Source organism: Carcharodon carcharias, chromosome 24 (genome assembly GCF_017639515.1).
Source record: "Carcharodon carcharias isolate sCarCar2 chromosome 24, sCarCar2.pri, whole genome shotgun sequence".
Lineage (NCBI taxonomy): Eukaryota > Metazoa > Chordata > Chondrichthyes > Lamniformes > Lamnidae > Carcharodon > Carcharodon carcharias.
Window position 1 is genome coordinate 1706803 of NC_054490.1, and position 8238 is coordinate 1715040.

The 8238-nt window shown below is 70.9% G+C and overlaps 1 long non-coding RNA gene across 1 annotated transcript in view; it reads left to right on the plus strand.

The window, feature by feature from the left end:
- LOC121269320 overlaps positions 1–7708 on the plus strand; it is a 65748-nt gene extending 58040 nt beyond the window's left edge. Inside the window, exon 3 of the long non-coding RNA XR_005941337.1 lies at positions 7608–7708. This is a non-coding gene — a long non-coding RNA (uncharacterized LOC121269320). The remainder of the gene's footprint in view (positions 1–7607) is intronic.
- Positions 7709–8238: the final 530 nt, after the last annotated feature.

Consider the following 8238-nt stretch of genomic DNA (forward strand, 5'->3'; position numbering starts at 1 on the left):
CCCTCCTCTCCTCCCCCTCCTCCCCCTCCTCCCCCCTCCTCTCCTCCCCCTCCTCCCCCCTCCTCTCCTCCCCCTCCTCCCCCCTCCTCTCCTCCCCCTCCTCCCCTCCCCCTCCTCCCCCCTCCTCTCCTCCCCCTCCTCCCCCCTCCCCTCCTCCCCCCTCCTCTCCTCCCCCCTCCTCCCCCCTCCTCCCCTCCCCCTCCCCCTCCTCCCCCTCCTCCCCTCCCCCTCCTCCCCCCTCCTCCCCCTCCCCCTCCTCCCCCTCCTCCCCTCCCCCTCCTCCCCCCTCCTCCCCCCTCCTCTCCTCCCCCTCCTCCCCCCTCCTCTCCTCCCCCTCCTCCCCCTCCTCCCCCCTCCTCTCCTCCCCCTCCTCCCCCTCCTCTCCTCCCCCTCCTCCCCCCTCCTCCCCTCCCCCTCCTCCCCCCTCCCCTCCTCCCCCCTCCTCCCCCCTCCTCCCCTCCCCCTCCCCCTCCTCCCCCTCCCCCTCCTCCCCCTCCTCCCCTCCCCCTCCTCCCCCCTCGTCCCCCTCCCTCTCCTCCCCCTCCCTCTCCTCCCCCTCCTCCCCCCTCCTCTCCTCCCCCCTCCTCTCCTCCCCCTCCTCCCCCCTCCTCTCCTCCCCCTCCTCCCCTCCTCCTCCTCCGCCTCCTCTCCTCCCCCTCCTCTCCTCCGCCTCCTCTCCTCCGCCTCCTCTCCTCCGCCTCCTCTCCTCCGCCTCCTCTCCTCCCCCTCCTCTCCTCCCCCTCCTCTCCTCCTCTTCCTCCCCCTCCTCTCCTCCTCTTCCTCCCCCTCCTCCCCCCTCCTCTCCTCCCCCTCCTCCCCCCTCCTCCCCTCCCCCTCCCTCTCCTCCCCCTCCTCCCCCCTCCTCTCCTCCCTCTCCTCCCCCTCCTCCCCCTCCTCCCCCCTCCTCTCCTCCCCCTCCTCTCCTCCCCCTCCTCTCCTCCCCCTCCTCCCCCCTCCCTCTCCTCCCCCTCCTCTCCTCCCCCTCCTCCCCCCTCCTCTCCTCCCCCTCCTCCCCCCTCCTCCCCTCCCCCTCCCTCTCCTCCCCCTCCTCCCCCTCCTCTTCCTCCCCCTCCTCTCCTCCCCCTCCTCCCCCTCCTCTCCTCCCCCTCCTCTCCTCCCCCTCCTCCCCCCTCCCTCTCCTCCCCCTCCTCCCCTCCCCCTCCTCCCCCCTCCTCCCCTCCCCCTCCCTCTCCTCCCCCTCCTCCCCCCTCCCTCTCCTCCCCCTCCTCCCCTCCCCCTCCTCCCCCCTCCTCTCCTCCCCCTCCTCCCCCTCCCCTCCTCCCCCCTCCTCCCCCCTCCTCCCCTCCCCCTCCCCCTCCTCCCCCCTCCTCCCCCTCCCTCTCCTCCCCCTCCGTCTCCTCCCCCTCCTCCCCCCTCCTCTCCTCCCCCTCCTCCCCCCTCCTCTCCTCCACCTCCTCTCCTCCCCATCCTCTTCTCCCCCCCCTCTCCTCCCCCTCCTCTCCTCCCCCTCCTCCCCCCTCCCTCTCCTCCCCCTCCTCCCCCTCCTCTCCTCCCCCTCCTCTCCTCCCCCTCCTCCCCCTCCTCCCCTCCCTCTCCTCCCCCTCCTCCCCCTCCCTCTCCTCCCCCTCCTCCCCTCCCCCTCCTCCCCCCTCCTCTCCTCCCCCTCCTCCCCCCTCCTCCCCTCCCCCTCCTCCCCCTCCTCTCCTCCCCCTCCTCCCCCCTCCTCTCCTCCCCCTCCTCTCCTCCCCCTCCTCCCCCCTCCTCTCCTCCCCCTCCTCCCCCCTCCTCCCCTCCCCCTCCCTCTCCTCCCCCTCCTCCCCCTCCTCCCCCCTCCTCTCCTCCCCCTCCTCTCCTCCCCCTCCTCCCCCTCCCTCTCCTCCCCCTCCTCTCCTCCCCCTCCTCCCCCCTCCTCTCCTCCCCCTCCTCCCCCTCCTCTCCTCCCCCTCCTCCCCCCTCCTCTCCTCCCCCTCCTCCCCCTCCTCTCCTCCCCCTCCTCCCCCCTCCTCTCCTCCCCCTCCTCCCCCCTCCTCTCCTCCCTCTCCTCCCCTCCTCTCCTCCCCCTCCTCCCCCCTCCTCTCCTCCCCCTCCTCCCCCCTCCTCCCCTCCCCCTCCTCCCCCTCCTCTCCTCCCCCTCCTCCCCCTCCTCCCCCCTCCTCTCCTCCCCCTCCTCCCCCCTCCTCTCCTCCCCCTCCTCCCCCCTCCCCCTCCTCCCCCTCCTCCCCCTCCTCTCCTCCCCCTCCTCCCCCTCCTCCCCCTCCTCCCCCCTCCTCTCCTCCCCCTCCTCCCCCCTCCTCTCCTCCCCCTCCTCCCCCCTCCTCCCCTCCCCCTCCTCCCCCTCCTCCCCCTCCTCCCCCCTCCTCTCCTCCCCCTCCTCCCCCCTCCTCTCCTCCCCCTCCTCCCCCCTCCTCCCCTCCCCCTCCCTCTCCTCCCCCTCCTCCCCCCTCCCTCTCCTCCCCCTCCTCTCCTCACCTCTCCTCCCCCTCCTCTCCTCCCCCTCCTCCCCCTCCTCTCCTCCCCCTCCTCCCCCTCCTCTCCTCCCCTCCTCCCCCCTCCTTTCCCCCTCTCCTCCCCCCTCCTCCCCTCCCCCTCCTCTCCCCCTCCCCCCCCCTCCTCCCCTCCCCTCCTCTCCTCCCCTCTCCTCCCCCTCCTCCCCCCTCCCTCCCTCTCCTCCCCCTCCTCCCCTCCCCCTCCTCTCCTCCCCCTCCTCCCCCCTCCTCTCCTCCCCTCTCCTCCCCCCTCCTCTCCTCCCCCTCCTCCCCTCCCCCTCCTCTCCTCCCCCTCTTCCCCTCCTCTCCTCCCCCTCTTCCCCTCCTCTTCCCCTCCTCTCCTCCTCCTCCGCCTCCTCTCCTCCCCCTCCTCTCCTCCCCTCCTCTCCTCCCCCTCCTCTCCTCCCCCTCCACCTCCCCTCCTCTCTCCCCCCTCCCCCTCCTCCCCTCATCTCCTCATCCCCCTCCTCTCCTCTCCTCCCCCTCCTCTCCTCTCCTCCCCTCCCCCCTCCTCTCCTCCCCCCTCTCCTCCCCCTCCTCCCCCTCCTCTCCCCCCCTCCTCTCCTCCCCCTCCTCTCCCCTCCTCCCCTCCCCCCTCCTCTCTCCTCCCCCTCCTCCCCCCCCTGCTCCCCCCTCCCCTCGTGGGTAATGGGTGCGAAAGGCCCTGAAGCCCTGCTAGCTGGAAGGATGAGGCCCCTCACTACTCGAGTCCGAGTCCCCCCCCCGCAGCTCACTCCCCCCGCAGCTCACTCCCCCCGCAGCTCACTCCCCCCGCAGCTCACTCCCCCCGCAGCTCACTCCCCCCCGCAGCTCACTCCCCCCGCAGCTCACTCCCCCCGCAGCTCACTCCCCCCGCAGCTCACTGCCCCCCGCAGCTCACTCCCCCCGCAGCTCACTCCCCCCGCAGCTCACTCCCCCCGCAGCTCACTCCCCCCGCAGCTCACTCCCCCCGCAGCTCACTCCCCCCGCAGCTCACTCCCCCCCGCAGCTCACTCTCCCCCCCGCAGCTCACTCCCCCCTGCAGCTCACTCCCCCCCGCAGCTCACTCCCCCTCAGCTCACTCCCCCCCCGCAGCTCACTCCCCCCCGCAGCTCACTCCCCCCCGCAGCTCACTCCCGCTCCCGCAGCTCACTGCCCCCCGCAGCTCACTCCCCCGCAGCTCACTCCCCCCCGCAGCTCACTCCCCCCCGCAGCTCACTCCCCCCCGCAGCTCACTCCCCCCCGCAGCTCACTCCCCCCCGCAGCTCACTCCCCCCCGCAGCTCACTCCCCCCCGCAGCTCACTCCCCCCGCAGCTCACTCCCCCCGCAGCTCACTCCCCCCGCAGCTCACTCCCCCCGCAGCTCACTCCCCCCCGCAGCTCACTCCCCCCCGCAGCTCACTCCCCCCCGCAGCTCACTCCCCCCCGCAGCTCACTCCCCCCCAGCAGCTCACTCCCCCCCGCAGCTCACTTCCCCCCGCAGCTCACTGCCCCCGCAGCTCACTGCCCCCCGCAGCTCACTGCCCCCGCAGCTCACTGCCCCCCGCAGCTCACTGCCCCCCGCAGCTCACTGCCCCCCGCAGCTCACGCCCCCCGCAGCTCACTGCCCCCCGCAGCTCACTCCCCCCCGCAGCTCACTCCCCCCGCAGCTCACTCCCCCCGCAGCTCACTCCCCCCGCAGCTCACTCCCCCGCAGCTCACTCCCCCGCAGCTCACTCCCCCGCAGCTCACTCCCCCCGCAGCTCACTCCCCCCGCAGCTCACTGCCCCCCCGCAGCTCACTTCCCCCCCGCAGCTCACTCCCCCCGCAGCTCACTCCCCCCCGCAGCTCACTTCCCCCCCGCCGCTCACTCCCCCCCGCAGCTCACTTCCCCCCGCAGCTCACTCCCCCCGCAGCTCACTCCCCCCGCAGCTCACTCCCCCCCCGCAGCTCACTCCCCCCCGCAGCTCACTCCCCCCCGCAGCTCACTCCCCCCCGCAGCTCACTCCCCCCGCAGCTCACTCCCCCCGCAGCTCACTCCCCCCGCAGCTCACTCCCCCCCGCAGCTCACTCCCCCCCGCAGCTCACTCCCCCCCGCAGCTCACTCCCCCCCGCAGCTCACTCCCCCCGCAGCTCACTCCCCCCCGCAGCTCACTCCCCCCCGCAGCTCACTCCCCCCCGCAGCTCACTCCCCCCCGCAGCTCACTCCCCCCCGCAGCTCACTCCCCCCCGCAGCTCACTCCCCCCCGCAGCTCACTCCCCCCCGCAGCTCACTCCCCCCGCAGCTCACTGCCCCCCCGCAGCTCACTCCCCCCCGCAGCTCACTCCCCCCGCAGCTCACTCCCCCCCGCAGCTCACTCCCCCCGCAGCTCACTCCCCCCGCAGCTCACTCCCCCCCGCAGCTCACTCCCCCCGCAGCTCACTCCCCCCGCAGCTCACTCCCCCCGCAGCTCACTCCCCCCCGCAGCTCACTCCCCCCGCAGCTCACTCCCCCCGCAGCTCACTCCCCCCGCAGCTCACTCCCCCCCGCAGCTCACTCCCCCCGCCGCTCACTCCCCCCGCAGCTCACTCCCCCCCGCAGCTCACTCCCCCCCGCAGCTCACTCCCCCCCGCAGCTCACTCCCCCCCGCAGCTCATCCCCCCGCAGCTCACTCCCCCCGCAGCTCACTCCCCCCCGCAGCTCACTCCCCCCCGCAGCTCACTCCCCCCCCAGCTCACTCCCCCCCGCAGCTCACTCCCCCCCGCAGCTCACTCCCCCCCGCAGCTCACTCCCCCCCCGCAGCTCACTCCCCCCCGCAGCTCACTCCCCCCCTCAGCTCACTCCCCCCCGCAGCTCACTCCCCCCCGCAGCTCACTCCCCCCCGCAGCTCACTCCCCCCCGCAGCTCACTGCCCCCCGCAGCTCACTCCCCCCGCAGCTCACTCCCCCCCGCAGCTCACTCCCCCCCGCAGCTCACTCCCCCCCGCAGCTCACTCCCCCCGCAGCTCACTGCCCCCCCGCAGCTCACTGCCCCCCGCAGCTCACTGCCCCCCGCAGCTCACTGCCCCCCCGCAGCTCACTCCCCCCCGCAGCTCACTGCCCCCCGCAGCTCACTGCCCCCCGCAGCTCACTGCCCCCCGCAGCTCACTGCCCCCCGCAGCTCACTGCCCCCCCGCAGCTCACTGCCCCCCGCAGCTCACTGCCCCCCGCAGCTCACTGCCCCCCGCAGCTCACTGCCCCCCGCAGCTCACTCCCCCCCGCAGCTCACTCCCCCCCGCAGCTCACTCCCCCCCGCAGCTCACTCCCCCCCGCAGCTCACTCCCCCCCGCAGCTCACTCCCCCCCGCAGCTCACTCCCCACCGCAGCTCACTCCCCCCCGCAGCTCACTCCCACCCGCAGTTCACTCCCCCCCGCAGCTCACTCCCCCCGCAGCTCACTCCCCCCGCAGCTCACTCCCCCCCGCAGCTCACTCCCCCCCGCAGCTCACTCCCCCCCGCAGCTCACTCCCCCCCGCAGCTCACTCCCCCCCGCAGCTCACTCCCCCCCGCAGCTCACTCCCCCCCGCAGCTCACTCCCCCCCGCAGCTCACTCCCCCCCGCAGCTCACTCCCCCCCGCAGCTCACTCCCCCCCTCAGCTCACTCCCCCCCGCAGCTCACTCCCCCCCGCAGCTCACTCCCCCCCTCAGCTCACTCCCCCCCTCAGCTCACTCCCCCCCGCAGCTCACTCCCCCCCGCAGCTCACTCCCCCCCGCAGCTCACTCCCCCCCGCAGCTCATTCCCCCCGCAGCTCACTCCCCCCCGCAGCTCACTCCCCCCCGCAGCTCACTCCCCCCCGCAGCTCACTCCCCCCCGCAGCTCACTCCCCCCCGCAGCTCACTCCCCCCCGCAGCTCACTCCCCCCCGCAGCTCACTCCCCCCCGCAGCTCACTCCCCCCCGCAGCTCACTCCCCCCCGCAGCTCACTCCCCCCCGCAGCTCACTCCCCCCCGCAGCTCACTCCCCCCCGCAGCTCACTCCCCCCGCAGCTCACTCCCCCCCGCAGCTCACTCCCCCCTGGAAAGAAAGAGACTGAGAGAGAGAGAGACACACAGAGACAATGACAGAGACAGTGAGAGAGAGAGAGAGAGAGAATCGGAGAGGGAATTTAGGGAGGGAATTCCAGAGCTCAGGACCCCCCCAGGCAGCTGAAGTCACGGCCGCCAATGGTGGAGAGATTAAAATCGGGGGCATGGTCAAGAGGCTGGAATTGGAGGAGCGCACAGATCTCGGAGGGTCGTGGGAGGGTTTCAGAGAAATGGAGGGGTGTAGGGGCTGGAGGAGGTTACAGAGTTAGGGAGGGGTGTAGGGGTTGGATGAGGTTACCGAGATAGGGAGGGGTGTCGGGGCTGGAAGAGGTTACAGAGATAGGGAGGTGTGTAGGGGCTGGAGGAGGTTACAGAGATAGGGAGGGGTGTAGGGGCTGGAGGAGTTTACAGAGATAGGGAGGGGTGTAGGGGCTGGAGGAGGTTACAGAGATAGGTAGGTGTGTAGGGGCTGGAGGAGGTTACAGAGATAGGGAGGGGTGTAGGGGCTGGAGGAGTTTACAGAGATAGGGAGGGGTGTAGGGGCTTCAGGAGGTTACAGAGAGAGGGAGGGGTGTAGGGGCTGGAGGAGGTTACAGAGATAGGGAGGGGTGTAGGGGTTGGAGGAGGTTACAGAGATAGGGAGGGGTGTTGGGGCTGGAGGAGTTTACAGAGATAGGGAGGGTTGTAGGGACTGGAGGAGGTTACAGAGATAGGGAGGGGTGTAGGGGCTGGACGATGCTGGGTAGATAGGGAGGGTTGTAGTGATTGGGAGTGTTGTGGATATGGATTTCAGCCAGAGTACGTCAGTGAGTGGTTGGTTGGCAAGGGATGAAGAGATCGGAGTGAGGGAGGATTTGGGCCTCGCTGTACTTTGGAGGAGGAGCTGTCGTTTATGGAGTGTGGGAGAGAGGAGCATCGAACCGCAAGATGATTTGGGAAGGCTGGTGGATTCAGGAGAGATTCAGGCGTTGGGATGGGCTTGGGTGGACTGAGAGAGGGAGGAAGGGTTTGGAGAGACCTAGCATAGGCCTGGTTGACTGGAGGTAGAGGGCTGGAGTCGGTGCCCGGGAGAAGGTAGATGTTTGTCCCTGTCTTGTTTGTTGGCTGAGGGAGGCCTGCAGACTCTGTCTCCCTTCTCACCCCCTCTTCATTCTCCGCAGATCGACGAGATCCGGACCAACATCGAGAAGATCACCGTCAATGTGGATGAAGTGAAGAAAATCCACAGCATTATCCTGTCAGCACCCATGACAGAACAGAGTGAGTCCAGGCTCCGGCGGACGGCATTGGGGGGAAGGATGGGGGGGCTGAATGGGGCCTCCTCCTGTTCCTGTGTAACAGGCTCGAGGAGGGGGGGCTGAATGGCGCCTCCTCCTGTCCCTGTGAGATATCGTGGCCCAGCCAACAAGAAGGCCTGGGTGAGGAAGCAGGCCTCAATGCAGATGCAGGAAGGAATAACCCCCTTTCAGGAGGCCGGAGGGCAAGGTTCCCAGTCAAATATTGAAGTGTGGCCACTGTTCCTATGTCGGAAATGAGGAACCCCCATTAGTGCACAGGAAGTTCCCACGAGATGCCCTGTGCTAATGACAGAATAGCCTAGATTTCTTGGTGTCCTTTTGACTTCAGGACCACAGACTGGGCCTCAGAATGCCAGGGATCACTCCTGTTCACACACCTTCCAATAGAGGCCCCGGGGTCATGCCTGACTGGGGAAACTGGGCCTCAGTTTAATGTCCGCATGGCACCTGTGACAGTGCGGCACTCCCTCAGTACTGACCCTCCGACAGTGCA